The 11,824-nt window shown below is 36.3% G+C and overlaps 1 protein-coding gene across 1 annotated transcript in view; it reads left to right on the forward strand.

The window, feature by feature from the left end:
• The window catches only part of LOC107643716 (developmental protein SEPALLATA 1-like), a 28,957-nt gene continuing 22,489 nt past the window's right edge, over nucleotides 5,357-11,824 (forward strand). Inside the window, exon 1 of the mRNA XM_016347434.2 lies at nucleotides 5,357-5,383. The gene's annotated coding sequence lies outside the window, so the exon portion shown is untranslated. The remainder of the gene's footprint in view (nucleotides 5,384-11,824) is intronic.

Below are 11,824 nucleotides of genomic sequence, written 5' to 3' on the forward strand. Positions count from 1 at the left end.
GATATGGTAGAGAAATTTCTGGAAGTCTTCATGGATGACTTCTCAGTATTTTGAGACTCATTCAGCTCCTGTCTTGACCATCTAGCACTTGTTCTGAAAAGGTGCCAAGAGACTAACCTGGTTTTAAACTGGGAAAAATGTCACTTTATGGTGACTGAAGGAATTATCCTTTGGCACAAAATTTTAAATAAGGGAATAGAAGTGGATCAAGCTAAGGTAGAGGTAATTGAAAAATTACCACCACCTGCCAATGTTAAAGCAATCAGAAGCTTTCTGGGGCATGCAGGATTCTATAGGAGGTTTATAAAGGATTTTTCAAAAATTGCAAAACCTCTGAGCAATCTGGTAGCTGCTGACATGCCATTTGTATTTGATACAGAGTGTTTGCAAGTGTTTGAAACTCTGAAAGCCAAGCTGGTCACAGCACCAGTCATTTCTGCACTAGACTGGACATTAGCATTTGAACTAATGTGTGATGCCAGTGACCACACCATTGGTGCAGTATTGAGACAGAGGCATAACAAGCTTCTGTACGTCATTTACTATGCTAGCCGTGTTTTGAATGATGCACAGAAGAATTACACAACCACAGAAAAGGAGTTGCTTGCAATGGTCTATGCCATTGACAAGTTCAGATCTTATTTAGTAGGATCAAAAGTGATTGTGTACACTAACCATGCTGCTCTAAAATATCTCCTCACAAAGCAGGATTCAAAACCCAGACTCATAAGATGGGTGTTGCTTCTGCAGGAGTTTGATATAAAAATAAGAGACAGAAAAGGGACAGAGAACCAGGTAGCAGATCACCTGTCCCGGATAGAACCAGTAGCAGGGGCGTCCCTCCTTCCTACTGAGATCTCTAAAACCTTTCCGGATGAGCAACTCTTTGCCATTCAGGAATTACCATGGTTTGTAGACATTGCAAACTATAAAGTTGTGAGATTCATACCCAAAGAGTACAGTAAGCAACAAATGAAAAAATTGATTTCTGATGCAAAGTACTACTTGTGGGATGAACCATATCTCTTTAAGAGGTGTACAGACGGAGTAATCCGCAGATGTGTGCCTAGAGAAGAGGCACAGAAGATCCTATGGCATTGCCATAAATCACAATATGGAGGGTACTTTGGAGGTGAGCGAACAGCCACTAAGGTTCTCCAATGTGGTTTTTACTGGCCTACTCTCTATAGAGACTCCCGAGTGTTTGTACGTAACTGTGACAGTTGCCAGAGAGCTGGTAATCTACCTCACGGTTATGCCATGCCTCAGCAAGGGATCCTAGAGATTGAGTTGTTTGATGTATGGGGTATTGACTTCATGGGGCCTTTCCCACCATCATATTCAAACACTTATATTCTGGTGGCAGTAGACTATGTATCTAAATGGGTAGAAGCAATTGCAACACCCACTAATGATACTAAGACAGTAATGAAGTTCCTCCAGAAGCATAACTTTAGCAGGTTCGGTGTCCCTAGGATACTGATCAGTGATGAAGGCACTCATTTCTGCAATAAACAGCTTGACTCTACTCTGGTTAGATATGGAATGGACCATAAAGTGGCAACTCCATATCATCCATAGACAAATGGGCAAGCTAAAGTCTCGAATAGAGAACTCAAACAAATCCTGGAAAGGACTGTGAACACCCGTAGAAAGGATTGGGCAAGAAGTCTGGATGATGCTCTGTGGGCATACAGAACAGCATTCAAGACTCTTATAGGGACCTCTCCATACCAACTTTTGTATGGAAAAACCTGTCATCTACCAGTAGAACTGGAGCACAAGGCCTACTGGGCAACCAGGTTCCTAAACCTTGATGCTAAGCTAGCTGGAGAGAAAAGATTACTCCAGTTGAATGAGCTGGAAGAGTTCAGACTCAATGCTTTCAAAAATGCTAAAATTTATAAAGAGAAAGCAAAAAGATGGCATGACAAAAGGCTGACTTCTAGATTCTTTGAGGCAGGACAGAAGGTCTTGCTGTTTAACTCTAGGCTCAGATTATTTCCTGGGAAGTTGAAATCCCGGTGGAGGGGACCATATGTGATCACAAGTGTGTCACCATATGGTTATGTAGAGCTTCAAGATATTGATTCTGACAAAAAATTCATTGTTAATTGACAGAGAATCAAACATTATCTTGAAGGCAATGTTGAGCAAGAATGCTCAAAGCTGAGACTAAATTAAAAGCTCAGTAAAGTCCAGCTAAAGACAGTAAAGAAACACTTACTGGGAGGCAACCTAGCCATTATTAGATGTTTATAACAATTATATAAGTTTATTTAATCTTGTTAATTATGTTTGTTAATGCTTATCAGTGAAAAAGTCAAGGAAATGAAGGTTCAGAACATAAAACAGAAGGATCACAGAGAAAAAGATCTCACTGTCATTAAAACGCCAGTAAAGAGGCAAATTGGGCATTAAACACCAGAATGGCTATCATTCTGGGCATTTAACGCCAGTAAAGATATCATTCTGGGCGTTCAGAAAAACGCCCAGTGAGAAAGGATTTCTGGCATTTAACGCCAGCCAGGGTATCTGGCTGGGCAATAAACGCCCAAAATGGCCACCAGATGGGCGTTAAACGCCAGAATGGATATCATTCTGGGTATTTAACGCCAGAACAGCTAGGGGAGAGGTAATTTCGTTTCCAATTCAATTTTTTTCGAATTTTCTTATTTTAATTCAAAATTTTCAGCATCTAAACATTACAAGCATTCAATTTCTAACTTCCGTTAACAAAAATTCATAATCTTATAAATTCCTTTTAATTCTCCTCCATATTCTTTTCAAATCTTTTTCAAAAACCCATTTATCTTTTCAATTTCTTTTCAAATCTTTTCAATTCATTCATATTATCTTTTATTTCTTAGATGCATAAACAAAAATTCAGATTTAACTTCCTCATATCTTCTTTATATCTCTTAATTTTGAAAACAATCTTCTTTTTTTCATATCATGTTTATCTTTTATCAATCATATCTTTCAAAGCATATCTTTTTCTAAAAATTCGAACCCACTCCCTCCCTCCCCTTTATTTATACATTTGGCCATCACCTCTCCTCCCTCATTCGAATCCTTCTCTCCATCTGTTCATCTTCTTTCTTTACTTTTGCTTGAGGACAAGCAAACCTCTAAGTTTGGCGTGATCTTCTATGATCACTGACCAAGATCATGGCCCCTAAAGGAAAACAAACCACTACAAGAGGCAAGAAAGAAAACAATACAAAACCACAATGAATGCATGAGAGGTTCTGTACCAAAGAACATGCAGATCATTACTTCAAAATTGTGTGCAGAAGATCAGTGATCCCGGAAGTCAAGTTCGATCTAAAAGAAGACGAATATCCGGAGATCCAAGAGCAGATTCGAAACAGAGACTGGGAAATCCTGGCTAATTCTGAGATGAATGTGGGAAGAAATATGATCTAAGAGTTCTATGCAAATCTGTGGCTAACAGATAAGCGAAGAATGGAGGGAACTGCCTTCCATACTTTTCGAACCATGGTCAGAGGGAAGATTATCTACTTCCATCTTGAGAAAGTGAGAGAAGTCCTCAAACTTCCTCAACTACAGGATGATCCAGAATCCTTTAATAGGAGAATGGCTAAAGATAAAAAGTTGGATCAAGTTCTAGAGGACATATGCCTCCCTGAAACTAAGTGGATAACCAATTCAAAAGGTATCCCAAACCAACTAAAGAGAGGAGACCCCAAGCCAGTTGCTAGGGGATGGCTGGATTTCATTGGGCAATCTATACTTCCCACCAGTAACCGCTCTGAAGTCATTGTCAAAAGAGTAGTGATGATCCACTGTATTATGCTGGGAAAAGAAGTGGAGGTTCATCAATTAATTCCTTGTGAAATTTACTTATTTGCAAACAAGGAATCCACTGAGGCCAAATTGGCTTACCCAAGCTTGATCAGTCTGTTATGTAAAGATACGGGGGTACAGATAGGTGTGGATAAGTATATCCCAGTTGAACACCCAATCACCAAAAGGGTAATGGATGGACCTAAAGTTCAAGACAACCTCATCAAGAGGAGAGCGCATGAGCTCCTCCAGAAATTCCTCAATTTGACTATTGGGCCCGCTTAGAAGCATATGTCAATAAGCTGCAAGAATCTATGGATCAACTTAAAGAAGAGAAGCAGAATCAGAACAGCACGCTCTGAAAACTGCTCAGAGAACAAGAGAAGCAAGGGCGTGAGCTACAGGAACTAAAGCGCCAGAAGCTGTCCCTTCAAGAGTTGAATATCCCAAAAATTGAAGGAGCACCTACCCCTCAAAATCAAGGTTGTTGAGTCCTAACTCTGTGCTAACTTTTATTATTAGAAACCTGTTTTAAGAGTTACATAAGCATTAGTATTAGAGTCATTTATTTTTATGTCTTTAATTTCCTTTCTTTTATTATTATTTGTCTGCTTTTATGTTTATTTTATGCCTTATTTTTATCCCATGATCAATAAAGTTTAGAGTCTATGTCTTAAAGCTATGAATGTCCTATGAATCCTTCACCTTTCTTAAATGAAAAATATTTTTAATTGAAAAAGAACAATAAGTGCATGGTTTCAAATTCTATCTTGAAATTAGTTTAATTATTTTGATGTGGTGGTAATACCTTTTGTTTTCTGAATGAATGCTTGAACAGTGCATATTTTTGAATTTTTTGTTTATGAATGTTAAAATTGTTGTCTCTTGAAAGAATAATGGAAAAAGAGAAATGTTATTGATAATCTGAAAAATCATAAAAATTTTTCTTGAAGCAAGAAAAAGCAGTGAAAAAGCAAGGCTTGCAAAAAAAAGAAAAAAATGGCAAAAAAAAAGATAAAGAAAAAAAAGAAAGAAAAAGAAAAAGCAAGCAGAAAAAGTCAATAGCCCTTTAAACCAAAAGGCAAGGGTAAAAAGGATCCAAGGCTTTGAGCATTAATGGATAGGAGGGCCCAAGGGAATAAAATCCTAGCCTAAGCGGCTAAACCAAGCTGTCCCTAACCATGTGCTTGTGGCGTGAAGGTGTCAAGTGAAAAGCTTGAGACTGAGCAGTTAAAGTCGTGGTCCAAAGCAAAAAGAGTGTGCTTAAGAGCTCTGGGCACCTTTAACTGGGGACTCTAGCAAAGCTGAGTCACAATCTGAAAAGGTTCACCCAGTTATGTGTCTGTGGAATTTATGTATCCGGTAGTAATACTAGAAAACAAAATATTTAGGGTCACGGCCAAGACTCATAAAGTAGCTTTGTTCAAGAATCAACACACTGAACTAAGAGAATCAATAACACTATCTGAATTCTGAGTTCCTATGGAAGCCAATCATAATCTTCATTCATAATTTTAGAATTTATTGTATATTCTCTTCTTTTTATCCTATTTTATTTTTAGTTACTTGGGGACAAGCAACAATTTAAGTTTGGTGTTGTGATGAGCGGATAATTATACCCTTTTTGGCATTGTTTTTATATAGTTTTTAGTATGTTTTAGTTACTTTTTATTATATTTCTATTATTTTTTATTCAAAAATTACATTTTTGGACTTTACTATGAGTTTATGTGTTTTTTTGTAATTTCAGGTATTTTCTGGTTGAAATTGAGGGATCTGAGCAAAAATCTGATTCAGAGGCTGAACAAGGACTGCAGATGTTGTTGGATTCTGACCCTCTTGCACTCAAAATGGATTTTCTCGAGCTACAAAAGTCCAATTGGCGATCTCTCAATTGCGTTTGAAAGTAGACATCCTGGGCTTTCTAGAAATATATAATAGTTTATACTTTGCCCGAGATTTGATGGCCCAAACTTGCATCCAATGTCAGCCTAAAACTTTCTGGCGTAAAACGCCAGAACTGGAACCTTTTTCGGCGTTAAACGCCCATTCTGGCACTCAGGGTAGCGTTTAATGCCAACTTTGGCCATATAAACGTGAAAGCTTGAAAGCTCAGCCCAGGAACGCACCAAGTGGGTCCCGGAAGTAGATTTCTGCACTATCTGCACTTAGTTACTCATTTTCTGTAAACCTAAGTTACTAGTCTGGTATAAAAACTACTTTTAGAGATTCATTTTGTAACTCATGACATTTTTTACACTTCATATTGTATCTTCTACGGCATGAGTCTCTAAACCCCATAGGTGGGGGTGAGGAGCTCTGCTGTGTTTCAATGGATTAATGCAATTACTACTGTTTTCTATTCAATCACGCTTGATTCTATTCTAAGATACTCGCTCGTACTTCTATATAGAGAATATGATGATCCGTGATACTCATCATTATCCTCAACCTATGGACGCGTGCCTAACAACCACTCCTGTTCTATTTGAGCTCAACGTAGTCATTGGGCGACAGCTTGAGTGCGTATCTCTTGGGTTTCTAATCCATGGACCGAGTCCGGAGGTTAGAAACTTCGTGGTATAGGCTAGAACCAAATGGGCAGCATTCCTGGGATCCGGAAAGTCTAAACCTTGTCTGTGGTATTCTGAGTAAGATCTGGGAAGGGATGACTGTGACGAGCTTCAAACCTGCGAATGTTGGGCGCAGTGACAGTGTGCAAAAGGACAAGGGTCCTATTCCGACGCTAGTGGAAACCGATAGATGATTAGCCGTACGGTAGCTGTACATGGTATTTTTCATCCGAAACGAGAAATTCGACAATTGATTAGTCGTGCAGAGATCGTACCTGGTATTTTTCATCCGAGATGATCATAAAGCTTGCCATTGAAGGAAGCCATGCGTGTTTGGAGAAGAAGACAGTACGAAAGTAGAGATTCAGATGACAGAGCATCTTCGGAACCTCAGCCTGTTTCTCATTACTGAATCACAAGTACCATTTATTTTATGTCATTTATTTTTCATAAATATAATTACTCTTATCATTAATCTCCTGACTAAGATTTACAAAATAACCATAGCTTGCTTCAAGCTGACAATCTCCGTAGGATCGACCCTTACTCACGTAAGGTATTACTTGGACGACCCAGTGCACTTGCTGGTTAATTGTGCGGAGTTGTGAAAAGTGTAATCATAATTTTGTGCACCAGTATTTGAACCCGGAGATTCTTCTCATTCAAGATTCGAGGGCGAATCTTTTTGAAGAGGGAGGGAATGATACGTGGTCAAGAGAGCATTTTCGTCATCTTAGAGCTAAGGGACGGAATGATAATCTTGTCATATTCAAGGATCTAAATTCTAGAAGAATTGTGACATGCCAGTCTTGGACATCAAAAAGACCAAGAGTTCGTCTCAAAAACAGTGATGCTAAAAGGGCAACAATTCATAAGGCCCATTGGGTTAAAGCAAGACAACAAGAAGCCCAATAAAACTTTTCGAATTCAATGGGAGAGATTTTTTATTAATTTTCAAATTTTAGTCATTTATTTTTAATTTGTTTTGCTGTTAGAGTTTGTTGGAAGATTTGATTTACTTTTGATTTGATTAGTAGTATTTTTAGGGATTTTAAATTTAAATCAAATCTGATCTAATCTAATAAGATTAAATTTGATTTAAATTAGTTATCATATCTTTAAGATTTTAAAATTTAAATCAAATATGATCTAATCTAATAAGATCAAATCTGATATAAATTAGTTATCTTCTCTTTTAGTTAATTTGTTAGGAGCCTATTTAAACACCTCTGGTGAGACCATTTGAGATAACTTTGATTAATAAAATTTCCTTAGTGCTTTATGCACGTTTTTTAGTGTGATTAAGTGACGTGAGTGATTTGCTTCGCTTGTTGCATGGAGAAGATTGAGTGATTCAATTTTCATCCCTCTGATCTAGGTTGTCAAGGACAAGTTCTTTGAAGGTCTAGTAGGGAATCCCTTCCGGTGACCTAGGTTGCTAAGAACAGGTTTCTTAGAGGTCTATTAGGAAAAACCTTTATCTGTCTTTTATGTTTCCGCTGTGTCTCTTTATGCCAATAAATTCCTCTTCTTAACGCCATTCTTTCCTTGTCCCCCTTCCGTTAGGATTTTATTACTTCGAATGTATTAAACCCCTTTATCTATCCTTGTGTTTTATTTTCTTATCAGAGAAGCTCTCACTTCTCTCTAGAATTGGGATTAGGTTTAGGATAATAAGTTTAGATCTAGGTTTAAATTCATGCTCTCATCTACTTCGACCTTTCAATTCTTTGTTGTTACATCTTGTTCTTCTATTCTGTTGTTGTAATTTCTTCTATGTTGTTTCCATACTTTGTTGTTGATCTACTCTTGTTCCTTCTATTTTTTTTCAATTCAATTTGAGGTAATTCATGTCAATAATGTTCCTTTTGATTGTTGTTGTTAATTCTTTGCAATAATTGTTGTTAGATTTTATTCTTATTGTCAATTTACTATGCTTTCCTTTTGTGCCTTCCAAGTGTTTGTCAAAATGCTTAAGAAGATGTTAGAGTAGAATTTTATGCTCTTGACTTGGGAAGGTAACTTAGAAATTCTTGAGTTACTAATGTCCAAGTGATTGATAGTTGGTAGCCATTGACTCTAGCTCTCATTAATTCAATTAGTGAATAGCTAGGACTTATGGACTTGGATTGATATAGCTCACTTGACTTTCCTTTGCTTGTTAGACGATGACTTAGTGGGATTGATCCTTGCAATTATCATATTGTGGTTAGTGATAAGGATAGAGATCCTTGACCACCAAACCTTGCCAAGACCTTTTCGTCATTTGATTTCCTTTATCATATACTTTTCTTGTTCCCTATCCGAAAACCCAAAATATACATATCCATAGCCAATAACAAGAACACTACCCTGCAATTTCTTTGAGAGACGATCCGAGGTTTAAATACTTCGGTTTATAATTTTAGGGATTTGTACTTGTGACAAACAATCTTTTGTATGAAACAATTATTTGTTGGTTTAGAAACTATATTGCAACGAGATTTCATTTGAAAATTCTAAACCGTCAAACATCCATTCATCAGTAATGGCGGCGGAAATGGCGGTACAGAACTTAGGTTTCATCGTCGTTTTCTTTTCATCAGCTAACTCAGTCTCTCATTTCTACCAAAAGAGGAAATTAGGTTTTGAGGGAGAATTTTGAATTTCAATAATGAATTAATTATTAGTGGAGATTTTTAAATTGGCATAAATAAAGTGTATTGCAAAGGTTTTAAAAAACTTTCACCAAAATACTCCCTCAATTAAATATTAATCTTGTACTGTCAGATGTATCTCTCTTCACCAAATTCACTTCCTCCTCCGCAACCTACATTCTAGTCTATGTGGATGACATTCTTGTGACTGGCAATTTGGAATCAAAGATTAACTCCATCATAACTTAGCTACATAGCACATTCTCTCTAAAAGCCTTAGGAAAAACGAACTACTTCCTTGGAATTGAGGTGAAGCATAGCAACAATGGGACAGTAACCTTAAAGCAGACAAAGTACATCCAGGACCTTCTCAAAAGAGCTAAAATGAACAATGCCAAACCTGTACCCACCCCATGACATTCTCTCTCAAACTCTCAGCCTTTAGTAATGGTACCTTCAATAATCCCACACTCTATAGATCGCTCGTTAGAAGCCTACAGTATGCTACAATCACATGATCAGAAATTTCATTTTCAGTAAACAAAGTTGCACAATTCCTTTGTAACCCTCTTGAATCACACTGAAAACGATAAAGAGGATTCTTAGGTATCTCTCAGGCACAACCCAATATGGTTTGAAGTTCAAAAAATTCACAACTTTCAGAATTTATGGCTTCTGTGACTCAGATTGGGATAGTGATATTGATGACAGAAAGTCTACAAATTAGTATGGGATCTATCTAGGTCTAAATCTAGTGTCTTGGACAAGCATAAAACAAACTGCAATTTCAAGAAGCAGTACAGAAGCAGAGTTCAGAGGCATTGCTGATGCAGTGATTGAGATAATCTGGTTACAAAACTTGCTCACTGAGGTCAAAATACCATGCTCCACCAATCCCGTGGTATACTGTGACAACCAAAGCGCCGTTCTCTTGTCTGCCAACCTAATTTTACACAAGTCAAAGCACTTTGCCCTCAATCAGTCTTTTATGAGGGACTTTGTTACTAAGAAAGAGCTCTTCATCCAACACATCCCAGCATAAGATCAACTTGCAGATACACTCACCAAACATCTTTCCGCTACAACATTTCTCAAGTTCAGAAGCTTACTCAGAGTAATTGAAGCAGATTCTTAAGAGGCCTTTAGGTTGAGGGAGCATGTTAGTGTAGCTAATATAAACTCTTTCCTCTTCAGCTTGCTGTCAAAATAGTTATACTTGCTAAAATCTGTTACTCCTTAACCAACCTGAAGTCACAATCACTCATTTACTTATTACTTATAAATATCTACATTGTAACAAACTCAATTCAATTTTTCAATAACAGTTTCAGCTTCTTTTTTTCTCAATTCTTCTATATTCTTATACAAGCTTCTTCTACAAGCTTCTGGTACCTCACAATCTTGAGTGAACATTATGACTTTTATTTTTGCAGGTACTGCATGTAAAAAGAAACTCGATATTTTACCCACATTTTCACTTTCATGGATCACCTTGCAAAAGCTACAAAAATGATACTTTATTTTTGGGTGAGTTTTTGTTTGCACTATTATCGAAAATAAAAGCTCAAAATTTCTTATATTTTAACTGCTGGTACGACCACAAAAATGTAACTAAATGATACAAATTGATAAATTTATGTATCTTGATTTATAATGAAATAAAATTTATTTTATTTAAATAAAATAAAGCCAGGATGGAACCATATTACAGACCCAAAATTTTAAGCAATGAATTTTTAGGTGCTCTTAGAATAACAGTGTTTTTACTCTGATCTATTAAATATTTATAACGTCAGTTTTATAGGTTCTTTTTAATTTAAATTTAATCATTAATAAAATAGGAACCACTTTTGAATTGATCCATATTTTTGAGATGAAACCAAATGAATGATTAAAAACAATAATATTCATTTGCTGTCAGCAGACAATAAATTCTGGTTCTCCTTGTTATATATTCTCCACTAAATTTATTCTCGATATAAAATTTTACTTCTCACCGTGGTTTTTCAACGTTTTGTTTGTGAGAAATGGGGTAGACCGTAGACCGCAAAAATTTTGGCAATATTGTCAAAACAAGATTGCAAGATTGCTAAGGCTGCTAGAGTTATGGGTATAACCCTTGTTTTGGGTATTATAACGTCTCCAGGACTAGATTTGGTGCTGGACAAAATGCTGAGAACAAAAACAAAGAACAAAGATATATAAATTAGTATTGTTATATTTTATTTAATAATAAACTTAATATAAAAAGCATGAACTATAAAAATTTAATTTAATTTTTTTTATAAAATTAAAAAAAAGATATTTTCATCATCAATCACCATATATTTATATATAAATACTGTTCATACTCAAAAATATAAAGTCAAACCCAATAAAAAAAGAGACTCACCCAAAAAGAGTGGCCACTTCTACTTATCTGACCTATCAAGAAGTCGGGTACGATAAGGGAGGTCTGGTCTCACTTATTTGAATAAGTAACTATTTTTCTAAATCGCTCCTGCTATCTTTACCTTATCTAAAAGATAGATATCAATAAACTCCCAAAATAAAGGAAATAGTTATTTACTAATAAAGGTAGAACTACTCCAAAAAGGTGGTTATCTATTCGACTATAAATACACTGACAATCTACTAAAAATTTGCTTAAAACCCTTGCTAATTTAAACATTGGAGTCTCTTGGAGGTACCACCCCTACCTCCTCACAAGAAAATTAGACGGTGACACCTCAGCACCCGTACAAATTAAACGCGATCTCAAAAAGAGTCTGAATCTCACATTTAGACACAAATCACTGTTTCAAT

The sequence above is a fragment of the Arachis ipaensis genome, chromosome B05 (genome assembly GCF_000816755.2).
Source record: "Arachis ipaensis cultivar K30076 chromosome B05, Araip1.1, whole genome shotgun sequence".
Taxonomy (NCBI): domain Eukaryota; kingdom Viridiplantae; phylum Streptophyta; class Magnoliopsida; order Fabales; family Fabaceae; genus Arachis; species Arachis ipaensis.